The sequence below is a fragment of the Heterodontus francisci genome, chromosome 18 (assembly GCF_036365525.1).
Source record: "Heterodontus francisci isolate sHetFra1 chromosome 18, sHetFra1.hap1, whole genome shotgun sequence".
Taxonomy (NCBI): Eukaryota; Metazoa; Chordata; class Chondrichthyes; order Heterodontiformes; family Heterodontidae; genus Heterodontus; species Heterodontus francisci.
Window position 1 is genome coordinate 61,732,520 of NC_090388.1, and position 13,150 is coordinate 61,745,669.

Sequence of the window (13,150 nt, forward strand, 5' to 3'; positions counted from 1 at the left end):
GCTGATGACTCAAAGATAGGTTGGAAAGTAAGTTGTGAAGAGGACATAAGGAGGCTACAAAGGGATATAGATAGATTAAGTAAGTGGGCAAAGATCTGGCAAATGGAATATAATGTGGGAAAGTGGGAAATTGTCCATTTTGGCCAGAAGAACAAAAAAGGCGCATATTATCTAAATGGTGAGAGATTGCACAGCTCTGAGATGCAGAGGGATCTAGGTATCCTAGTGCATGAATCGCAAAAGGTTAGTGTGTAGGTTCAGCAAGTAATTAGGAAAGCTAATGGAATGTTATCGTTTATTGCAAGGAAAATTGAATACAAAAGTAGGGAGGTTATGGTTCAGTTATACAGGGCATTGGTGAGACTACATCTGGAGTGCTGTGTACAGTATTGGTCTCCTTATTTAAGGAAGGGTGTGAATGTGTTGGAAGCAGTTCAGAAGGTTTACTAGACTAATACCTGGAATCGGTGGGTTGTCTTATGAGGAAAGGCTGGACAGGCTGGAGTTTAGAAAAGTAAGAGGCGACTTGATTGAAACATAAGATCCTGAGGCATCTTGACAGGGTGGATGTGGAAAGGATGTGTTCCCTTGTGGGAGAATCTAGAACTAAGGGTTACTATTTAAAAATAAAGGGTCGCCCATTTAAGACAGAGATGATCTTTTCTCTCAGAGGGTCGTGAGTCTTTGGAACTCTCTTCCTCAAAAGGCATTGGAAGCAGAGTCTTTAAATATTTTTAAGGCAGAGGTATATAGATTCTTGATAAGCAAAGGGGTGAAAGGTAGGCAGGAATGTCAGGGGTAGGCAGGAATGTCGAGTCGAGGTTACAATCAGATCAACCATGATCTTATTGAATAGCGGAGCAGGTTCATGGGCCCAAGTGGCCTACTCCTGCTCCTAATTTGTATGTTCCTATGTTTGCAAATAAAGGGCAAGGTGCATGTATGTGAATGCATGGAGTGTGGTTAATAAGATTGGTGAGTTACAGGCGTAGAGTGACATGTAGAAATATGATGTTGTGGCCATTACAGAGACCTGGCTCAAAGAAGGTCAGGACTGGGTGTTAAATATTGCTGGATGCAAGGTGTTCAGGAAAGATAGAAAAGGAAGAAAAAGGGAAGAATGGCAGGATTGATTAAGGAGAGCATTGCGATGCCGGAAAGAGAGGATATCCCAGAGACGTCAAGGACAGAATCTATTTGGCTACAGCTAGGGAGCAAAAAAGGTGCAATTACATTGCCCAGTGTAGTCAATAGGCCACCAACTAGTGGACAGGATATGGAAGAACAAATTTGCAAGGAAATTACAGAGCGGTGCAAGAATTATAGAGTAGTTATAATGGGGGACTTTAATTATCTGAATATAGACTGAGATAGTGGTACTGAAAAGGGGACAGAGGAGCAAAAGTTCCTAGAGTGTGTTCAGGAAAATTTTCTACAGCAGTATGTTTCCAGTCCAATGGGAGGGGAGGCACTGCTGGACCTGGTTCTTGGAAATGAGGTGGGCCAAGTGGATCAAATATCAGTAGGAGAACATTGAGGGGATAGTGATCATTGTATCATAAGGTTTAGTTTGGCTACGGAAAAGGGTTAAGTACAATCAAGAGTAAGAATAATTAACTGGGGGAAAGCCAACTTCAATGGGATAAGAATGGATCTGGGCCGAATAAAGTGGCAACAAAGGTTGGCAGGAGAAACAGTAGAATTAGAACATTACAGCGCAGTACAGGCCCTTCGGCCCTCGATGTTGCGCCGACCTGTGAAACCATCTGACCTACACTATTCCATTTTCATCCATATGTCTATCCAATGACCACTTAAATGCCCTTAAAGTTGGCGAGTCTACTACTGTTGCAGGCAGGGCGTTCCACGCCCCTACTACTCTCTGAGTAAAGAAACTACCTCTGACATCTGTCCTATATCTATCACCCCTTAACTTAAAGCTATGTCCCCTCGTGTTTGCCATCACCATCCGAGGAAAAAGACTCTCACTATCCACCCTATCTAACCCTCTGATTATCTTATATGTCTCTATTAAGTCACCTCTCCTCCTCCTTCTCTCCAACGAAAACAACCTCAGGTCCCTCAGCCTTTCCTCGTAAGACCTTCCCTCCATACCAGGCAACATCCTAGTAAAATAAAAGCAAAATACTGCGGATGCTGGAAATCTGAAACAAAAACATCTTTCCACAGATGCTGCCAGACCTGCTGAGTGAATCCAGCATTTCTTGTTTTTGTTTCAGATTTCCAGCATCCGCAGTATTTTGCTTTTATTTTAGTGTTTAATTCACTGCCACTTCTCTTCCAGGAATGCCTACCTTGAAGAAGTTCTGCTCTTCTCTCCGACGGGATTTTCGTTTGTCTCTTTTACCTTGTTCACCTTCATTGCTTTCTATTTCCCTCCTGGTGTTTGATAAGGTATCTACATTTTTTACAATCTTTTTTTGCATTTATTTCATTTCATCTTAGTTTGTTCAGTTTGCTTACCCACTGTTTTTTTCAGGTTGTTTTTCTTCAGGTTTGCACTTGCTGATGTTCAATATTCAGTATATTCACACCTAATCTGTACTAATGCTTTGTCTTTCAACACACCATTAACATATTGTTTGCCTTTGCTCCGTGACCTTTTGGTCAGCTATGTGGCCTGGTCCAATCTGCACCTTCTCCTTTGTTATCTCTTGCCCAACCCCCACCTCACTTGTTTATAATCTGTGACTTTTCTAATATTTGTCAGTTCTGAAGAAGGGTCACTGACCCGAAACGTTAACTCTACTTCTCTTTCCACAGATGCTGCCAGACCTGCTGAGTGAATCCAGCATTTCTTGTTTTTGTAACATCCTAGTAAATCTCCTCTGCACCCTTTCCATAGCTTCCACATCCTTCCTATAATGCGGTGACCAGAACTGCACGCAATACTCCAGGTGAGGTCTCACCAGAGTTTTGTACAGCTGCAGCATGACCTCGTGGCTCCGAAACTCGATCCCCCTACTAATAAAAGCTAACACACCATATGCCTTCTTAACAGCCCTATTAACCTGGGTAGCTGAACAATGGGCTACCTTGAAAGAAGATATAGTTCAGGTACAGTCAAGGTATAGTCCCTTGAAGGGGAAAGGTAAAGCAAACAAATCCAGAGCTCCCTGGATGACAAAAGAGGTAGAGATTAAGATGAAGAAGAAAATATGTGCTTATGACAGATGTCAGGTGGATAATACAATAGAGAACCAGGCTGAATATAGAAGGGTCCAGAGGGGAAGTGAAAAAGCAAATAAGAGAAGCAAAGAATGAGTATGAAAAGAGACTAGCAGCTAACAAAAAAGGGAATCCCAAAGTCTTCTACAGGCAGATAAATAGTAAAAGGGTGGTAAAAGGTGGAGTAGGGCCGATTAGTGACCAAAAGGGGGATATACGCATGGAAGCAGGGGGAACTAGCTAAGGTATTAAATGAATACATTGCATCTGTCTTTACCAAGGAAGAAGTTGCTATCCAGGCCACGGTGAAAGAGGAGGTAATTAATATACCAGAAGGATTTAAAATTGATAAGGAGGAGGTATTAGATAGGCTGTCTATACTTAAAGTTGATAAGGCATGAGGTCTGGATCAGATGCATCCAAGAAGACTGAGGGAAGTGAGAGTGGAAATTGCAGAGGCACTGGCCATAATTTTCCAATCTTCCTTAGACTCAGGGATGGTGCCAGAGGACTGGAGAATTGCAAATGTTACACCCTTGTTCAAAAAAGTGTGTGAAGATAAGTCCAGCAACTACAAGCCAATCAGTTTAACTTTGGTGGTGGGGGAACTTCTAGAAACAATAATTCAGGACAAAATTAATAGTCACATTGACAAATGCAGGTTAATTAAGGAAAGCCGGCATGGATTTGTTAAGGGAAAATCGTGTTTAACTAACTTGCTGGAGTTTTTTGAACGGTAACAGAGAGGGTTGATGAGGGCAATGCTGTTGATGTGGTGTACGTGGACTTCCAAAAGGCATCTGATACAATGCTGCACAACAGACTTGTGAGCAAAGTTATAGCTCATGGAATAAAGGGGACAGTAGCAACATGGATACAAAATTGGCTGAGTGACAGGAAATAGGGTGGTGGTTAATGGATGTTCTTTGGGCTGGAGGAAGGTTTGTAGTGGAGTTCCCCAGGGGTCAGTGTTGGGACCCTTGCTCTTCCTTATATATATGAATGACCTAGACCTTGGTGTACAGAACACAATTTCAAAATTTGCAGATGATACGAAACTTGGAAGCATTGTGAATTGTGAGGAGGATAGTGTAGAACTTCAAAAAGGACACAGACAAGGTAATGGAATGGGTGGACAAGTGGCAGATGAAGTTCAATGCAGAGAAATAAGAAGTGATTGATTTTGGTAGGAAGAACATGGAGAGACAATATAACATAAAGGGTAAAACTCTAAAGGGACTGCAAGAGCAGAAGGACCTGGGTGTATATATGCATAAGTAATTGAAAGTGGCAGGTTGCGAGAGCAGTTAATAAAGCATACAGTATCCTAGGTTTTATTAATAGGGGCATAGAGTATAAGAGCAGGGACGTTATGTTAAACTTGTATAAGGCACAAGGTCAGCAGCAGCTAGAGTACTGAGTCCAGTTCTGGGCACCACAATTTAGAGAAGATGTGAAGGCATTGGAAAGAGTGCAAAAAAGATTCGTCTTGTAGTAAAAAATGCTGAAAAGGTTACACCTTGTTGAATGGAGTGCAACTGTGTTTTAATGGTGTACTAAGTTCATAATTACCGCTGAAAAATCTTTCTGACCCTGAAAAATCAGTTTTATATTTATGGAATGTCAAATTTCTTCATTATGATTAAAAATTCCACATTTTAAAACAACTTTTTAAAAAGTTTTCTTATGATATTTCAACTCCTACCTTAATCCCATATGTATGTCCCAATCATTTATTTTGGTCTCTGTATAAGTTAATTAAAATGAAATTTTATCTCCTCGTTTGCTGTCTGTGAAAATACTTCAATGTGACTGGCTACTTGCTCTGCTTGATGGCATCACTGTTGCTCTACACTTGGAAATCCACTTGACCTAGCGCCAGATTCAAACTAACGTTGGGGAAGAGAAATCCATGCCATATAGATTGCTAGATCTTTGTGGGCAGCTTTCTTCAAGGTCAGTGGTGAGCGCCATTGCTTTGCCGCTGACTGCAAAATCCGGACCATCATTTCCCTCAGATCCCATTCTTGGTCAATTTAGTGTCACTTGATGTCAAGTTATGATTGAATTTGTGCTATGCTCCTATGACACAGCCTGAATATATACTGCTAAACTTCCTTACTGGAATCACTGAGTGTTTCGGGGGGGACTCTAACTCAGCTGAAGAGGAGTGTTGATAACTACAAATATTTGGAAGAAAGATAGCTGTAACAAGTGGATCTGTTGAGCATTTAAATTTTCCTTCTTACTTTGAAAATGAGACTGGACATGCAGCTCAATAGTTGCAGCTGAATTATACTAATGTAGAGAAGCATTGACGAGAAAGCCTCTAAAAAGTATTCCATGATGTATTTGCGACTGTGTCCGATTCATCCAGGTAATATAGTTTACACTAAGAATTTTCTTGCAAGCAAGTTGCAACTATTGTTGTCACTAAGAAATAATATTGATCAGGGTAAATGTAAAGGCTCAAATATAAATAAGGAGAGAGCTTAAATGCAATTATACACATGGATTAGTAGGAAGGACGTATTAAAAGGAGACACAGGAAGCTGGAGAACTTGCAGTGAGCACAAGATGGGAAACTGATGGAGTTAGCAGAGTGCAGAATATTTTGGACAGACCTATCAACCTAGGTGAAGCAGTATTTCTACCTACTTATCATTTCAGAAATCTACACCAAGAGGGCGAAAAATATCACAGCGGGAGCACGATTTTAGAAGCAATATAGCTAGAAATTAACTGCCAGCTCCTCTCAACCACCGACTCAAGGTGAACAGGTAGTTCGTACCATTTATAGATTTTTTGGGGGGGCTCCATAGAACTGTGACCATCATACATCAATAGTAACACTCATGATGGATATACTTCATTTACTTATAGAAAAACTGACCAGTTGTGACAAAAAGAGCCTGAATTTGGTTAACTGAATGGAAATGAAATTCTGACTATTGCTTTTAAAATGTTTTCTTTTGATTCAATAATAAATTATCATACTGATTAAAAAATCCAGGGTAAATTGTTCTTGGAAACCTCCACTTGCCAGATACAAGAAAATGTAATCAGTGTCTCAGCAAAGGAACATGATTATTAACAAGGTGTCTATTAACTAATATGTACTATATACAGGAACAGAGAAATGTAAAGTGAAAGAATCCACAGGGCCCCTCAAGCGTTAGTCAAATATGAATCAATGTCTTTCTTAATTGCGCCTGATAAATGTCTCCGAGAATGGCTGAGCTGCCAAGTATGAACCATCTGGCCTACAGCCAGTTACGACCAATAGGAGCTGAGGAAAGAATGTAACACTTCCTTTCAAGCACTCAGCCTTCACCATCACATTTGATAAAACCTTCAGCAAAATCTATTTGCCAGAGAATAATCACAATATAATGTACTTTTCTCTCTGCCAAAGGTACAGTGGCCAATGATCATAAAAAGAGACTCAAGGGTTTCATGTATTCTATACTTCTTTTCACTTTCATTATTAAAGAAGGGAATCTACAGATGGCCTATGGAAATATATCTCCAATTTATTTGGTGAAAATAATATATCCTTTGCCATTTTATGAATAACTATGACATTATTATTTATTTTTATTACCTATCTTGAAGAATGTTTTAAAAGGGAGGTTTAATCTGCACATTCTGGTTAAATCCTGTCATTGTCTCACTGTCTGACTTTATCACTGTTGAGACCTATTGATATTTTTCATTTTTTTTCCCACCCTTCAGTCTTATTTCAAGTGTGTCACAAACTGTGCGACTTCTCTCCCCACTGTCATTCTTTTACTCCTATGAGTTTAAGAAGGTAAAAGTGGCTAGCAGCAGCATCAAGAGTATCTTTAAATGAATCCTACATTTAGGTTGGGAATTATTTAAATAGGTATTTAAAACAACTGATCAAGTGGATATAGGAGTAGACTAAAAGGACAGTTTGAACATTCCCAACCCAAAAAAAAAAGGGCAGCCCAAACCATCAATCAGGGACTGAAAGCACACATGCAAACGTAATGAGCTCCAAAATGCATATTGCGTATGGCACCAGCATATGTGAGCTGGATGCCAAGCAATAGGGAAATTATATAAGAAAGAGACTTGCATTTAATATAGCACCTTTCATGACCACTGGATGTCTCAAAGCACTTTACAGCCAATGAAGTACTTTTGAAGTGTAGTCACTGTTGTAATGTAGGAAATACAGCAGCCAATTTGCACACAGCAAGATCCCACATACAGCATTGTGATAATGACCAGATAATCTGTTGTTGTGATGTTAATTGAGGGATAAATATCGGCCAGGACACTGACGGTGGCACCCCTGCTTTTCTTCAAAATAGTGCCTTGAAATCTTTTACGTCCATCTGAGAGGGCAGGCAGGCCTTAGTTTAACATCGCATCCAAAAGACGACACTTCTGACAGTGCAGCATGCCCTTAGTATTGCGCTGGAATGTCAGCCTTTATTTTTGTGTTCAAGTCCTGGAGTGAACCCAGAACCTTCTGACTCAGAGGCGAGAGTGCTACCAACTGAGCCACAGCTGACACAACTGGTGGAATCTCATGAGTGCAGCGGTGTTCTCGACGGCAGGACCAGAAGTTGCCATAACTTCCGCTCCTGACGCAAATGCCATTACCCATGGGATTTTGTATTTAAATTAGCCATGTGGCAATGGGCAATGCGCAGGTCTGGCCCATACCCCACTCCTGCGCCATGGCGGTCACCCGAGCCATTTTCCGCTTCATCTGGTGATCCAAAATGGACCGGGTCCGGAGGGACACGATGTTCAAACCTCTGGATAAGGGCGGGAAAAATGTACCCAACGTGGCCCTCATCCTGAGGACCACCTTCGTGTGTGGCTGCATCAAGCTGTGTGTAGACCTCCAGTACGCAAACTCCAAGTGTCACTACGTGCAGAGGCTCTATCTGTCCCCGGTGTTGCGAAGAATGGGCCTGGTCACATTGCCGCGGAACGCTCCATGCAGTTGGACCGTGCCGTACCACCTATCCTTCATGGAGCAATTTCTGCGGGAAAACACCTTTGACCACCGATCCATCAGGCAGTGGTCTGCATGGAATGTCCTCAAGGCCCTACGGGAAAAGGAGACGGTGGATCTTGTCGGATGGTTCCCCGAGCAGACCGTCAAAGTCATTTGGCGGAATGCCTCATCACCAGAACTTTCAAACAAGCACCAAGATGTAGCTTGGCTGGTGGTGAGAAGAGCCCTCCCCGTCAGATCCTTCCTGCAGGCCCAAAGTCTCGCCCCCTCCGCACAATGCCCCCGCAGTGGCTGTGGTGGGGAAGAGACGGTTGCCCACCTCCTTCTGGAATGTGTCTTTGCAAAGCAGGTGTGGAAAGGGAAGCAGTGGTTTTTGTCGAGGTTCATCCCAAGCAGCTCTGTAACACAGGAGTCTGTGCTCTACGGGCTGTTCCCAGGGACGCACACCGAGACAAACATCAACTGCTGCTGGAGGACTATCAATTCGGTGAAAGACGCCCTTTGGTCTGCCCGAAACTTGCTGGTCTTCCAGCGCAAAGAGTTGTCCACCACCGAATGTTGCAGACTGGCACATTCCAAGGTCCAGGACTACGTGCTGAGGGACGCACTAAAGCTTGGGGCAGCCGCAGCAAAGGCTAAATGGGGAAAGACCACAGTGTAAGGTCCCCCCACCAAGCTGAACTGAGGGGCTGAATCCATGGGAAACCCCCTCGAACTGCATCGGGAAAATCTTGTCTGCTGTAAAATGGAAAAATGTATCTGGCACGACAATGAAATGGAAGGGTTGTGAGGCAACTCACAATTGTATAGAAGGAAATGGACCGTCTTTGCACTGTTTGTATTTTTTGACTTGGTGCTGTTTGAAACGGTTTGGTAATGTATTTTTTACAGATTTTTAGGAATGAAGTATATTTTGGAAATACCTCTCTGAGGCAGGAAGTCCTGCCCTCAAGAACTGCCAGGAAATCAGAGGGCTGGCAGCTCCTCAGTCCCACCCATACCACTGAGACCGGTGGTCACTTCTCAGAGTGCATCCGGCAGGAAGAGCACCACGGACACTGCCCTTCAGGCAGGTAAGTGGGGTGTGGGCCTCGCCGGGGACAATCAGCTGGGCCTGGCAAGGGGGGGTGGGAGTCAGAGAGTAGGGCAGGGGGGTAGTTTTGGCAGGGGGGTAGTTTTAGCAGGGGTGGCCCATGCTGCTGGGGGCCCTTCGTGGGGCACAGGGTGCCCGATCAGGAGGGCCTCCACCCCCCCCCCCAGCCCACAAGGAGGCCGCCAGGTTTTACTGGGGGGGGGGGGGGGGGGGGGGGCGGGTGGAGGGTGGCATAAAATTCCAGCCATGGACGTCACTTTACCTGATGTATACATTTCCCTATCCTCTAACTATACAAGTCTACTGCTAACCTACTGAATAAAAAATCCAAAACACACAGCATTCAATTTGATTTTAAATGAATATGGCTTCCTAAGTTTAGACAAACATATTTTCAGCTTTAATTCATCGACCCAGTGGTACTGAATTATAAGTTGAATGCAATGAGGTGCGACTTTCTATATAGAAAAAAGATTAGAGACATATCTTATTTATCATCAAATATATTGCTAATATCACTGAATAAATTGCCTGAACCTGAGGTGTTGCAAAGGCAAATACACAAATCATTCATCCATTGCAGAAGATGCGATGGTCTACAAAATCTTTAATTCCAAGAAAATGGACATTTTCATATTAATGTAAATCATAAACTGATGAGCACCAAAGAGGATAATGGTGTTAGAACATGTGCATATAGCAGTTTTGTTTAAAAGGCAATACCCCTCTCTAGTACCCTATCACATCTATTCTCTTAATCAAGCAATGTATTTTACAAATTTAAGTGCAATTAAAGCCTCTATTTTGCTTTTCATCCATGGATCATTTGATGCTCTGAATAGGAAAAGCTCCACATTCCCTGACACTTGGATGCTTCACCTGACTGACCACAAAGAAAGAAGTTTTGACTTTCAAAGTAATATGGACTTCATGCAACCACCTGCCTCCTTGCTCAGATTCAGGTTTCTTAAAAAGAACACTTTTTCCTTCAAGGATTGCTCAGCACCCACTTGGTTTTAAAATTGTAAATATTAATAGTGTACTCACATACATAATCCATTATCACATTTCCTGAACCATCTGCTGATGTGGGCGGGGACATCATGCTTTTAGCAAATCTTTATTTTCACCACCAGAATGAAGCACAATTGCTGCTCCTGCTATGGTGCATTATGGGAAGGATGACATCACTGCCACCAAGTTAGATCTTTTTATGCTAAATAACTTTGCAGCTCATTGAAAATATAATTTTTATTGTGATGACAAAGTGCCACAGAAATTTTTATACATGTAGCACAGCTATAAAGAAGAAGCTATTCAAAATGACATCATCTTTCCCAGAATGCAGGAGGATGACATGATTTTTTAAAAAACCAATGGATTTATTCACAAATCAGGAACACCCGTTCAAAGCGTTTGATATGACATTTGTTTGAGAGTGTTATCCAAGTCCATTTTGTTTTACTTTACCAGCATCAATTCCTCTTTAAAGCACTGTAGCATTAAACATTCCATTCTGTAAGAATCTGAAATAAGCAACATACTGAGAATCAGCCTTTCTTACACAGAAAGGAATGTAGTCTAAGTAAATTGTAGCCACTTTATGATGTTAGCATTTTTTACTTTGCACTTCTCCAACATGAAATTAAAAGAGCTGTGAAGTTTAATTTGCTCTGTGTGTTAATGGTCGCCCATACTTCTCTCAAGAAAGATTATCGTGATGCAAGAGACTTGGGGCTGAATTTTAACTTCAGAGGTGGAAAACAGGAGTCAGGTCTGTGTCCCCAGCCAACCCCGGCAGGAAACAGTCACTGACTTGGAATTTTGACCAGTTAAGTGGCATGGAGACGGGCTCCCATCCAATTAAGGGCAGCAGGTGTGCTCTCGAAGCTGGAGGGCCAATCAGAGGCCTTCCAGTTTGAGAGGAGCAGCGGGCTACAGAGAGGGCGCTTCGACATGAAGATGCCCTCTCACTAACTATTTTAAAAATTCAAATAAAAAATAAAAAAAGCAGCCAGGTCACCACCGTGGAGGGGAGGGGGAAATCCCTCTGCATGGCGGCCTTTAGCTGGACCTGCACCCAGGCAGGCAGGGAGGGCCTGTAGGCCTGCCTGGAGCACTGGCACCCCAGCCTGCCACTGGGTGCCTGCCTCCAGGCGGTTAAACTGCTCCCCCCCGACCCCATCATGTCGACCTCCTTTGATTGCACTTAACAAGATGTTTAATAAGCCTAATTGGCTGCCATCTCATGGTGGGATGGACAGTACTGCTGGGCCCCACAACTGCCTCCACTAAAATTGCTGGCACTGGGAATGGGGTCAGGAAACTGGTACGCAGCTCGCAACAGTATTTTTGAGTCCTATCTGCCTCCATTCCCAACCTTGGCAGGGCCTGAAAATTCTTTTTACATTATTTTTGTGTTCTGGATTTTCAAAACTCCATCCCCATTTGTGGTATATATTACTTTTTGGGGTATTTAAATTCTTTATGTTACGGGCTTTGAGAGATTGTAGCAGCAACATAAAGCTCCAAGCATCATAAGCAAGAGGAGAGGGATGACCACATAAGAAGGGACTTCTGCCAAATTGTTGAATGAATGCAGTTCTGAATCTATGAGTTTGGAGGATGGCACAGGTCTAAATGCATTTTTATACATGAGAGGGCACATTCTGTGGTTTTCTCAGCCCAATAAATGCACAATTCTAGCAAGAGGGGTTGGTTGGAAACAGGGTGGAACCCAAACCTTCCAGGTATCTGCCCCATTGCTGACTGGAGGCTCCATGGGGTCTGGGGTGAACCTAAACAACCCCAACCCTCACCCCCCGAAAGGGAGCCAGTTGCCAAATTTTCTGGCTGCATGGGGGATGGACTTTAGCGATGCACGCATGCACCCATAATGGCGTACACACCTGTTGTCCCCAATGCAGTCGCAAGCTCCAAAGAGGACTGTGCTGGAAGACATAGATGGGCGCAATCCCTACGTTAGGACTGTGGCCCGTGCATTTTCAGTGTCCATATGACCAATAGTTCTGTTAAATAGTTTTCTTTTAATAGCACCTGTGCAATCATTGTATGGAAGGTGATCATTTCCTTGCCTCCTTTTGCTGGGCAGCAAGGAGAGATGACAACACTGGATGCTAGCTATCAACAATTGGACAAGATGTGAACGGAGGCTCAGGAACACAAGGAGTAGGTTTGTTGAACGTCACAGATGCAGACAGGGGTGGCCCTCACATGTCTCCCAGACTCCCACAATGAGTACCTTTCACTGAAATGCATTCAATTATTGATTTTCAAGACCAATTGTCTACATTTGCTGTAAGATAACATTGATCAACTGCTTAAATCTACCATTTTTATTATTTTATTGGTGAAATGGCTTGGGGTATTTCTTTATATTAGAGACGCTGCTTAAAACAAGTTGTTGTTAAAAAAAAAAATTTTATTTCCAAAATATACTTTATTCATAAAAATCTGTAAAAATTACATTGCCAAACAGTTTCAAACAGCACCAAAAAATACAAACATTGCAAGGGAGATCAGTTTCCTTCAATACTATCATGAGTTTCTTCACAACCCTTCCATTTCACAATTGTCATGCCAATTACAGTTTTACATTTACAGCAAATGAAAATATTAACGATACAGTTCGAGGGGTTTCCCATGGATCCAGCCCCTTAGTTCAGCTTGGTGGGGGGACCTTACACTGTGGTCTTTCCCCATTGAGCCTTTGCTGCGGCTGCCCCAAGCTTTAGTGCGTCCCTCAGCACGTAGTTCTGGACCTTGGAATGTGCCAGTCTGCAATATTCGGTGGTGGACAACTTTTTGCGCTGGAAGACCAGTTGTTGTTAAATAATTTAATAAATGAT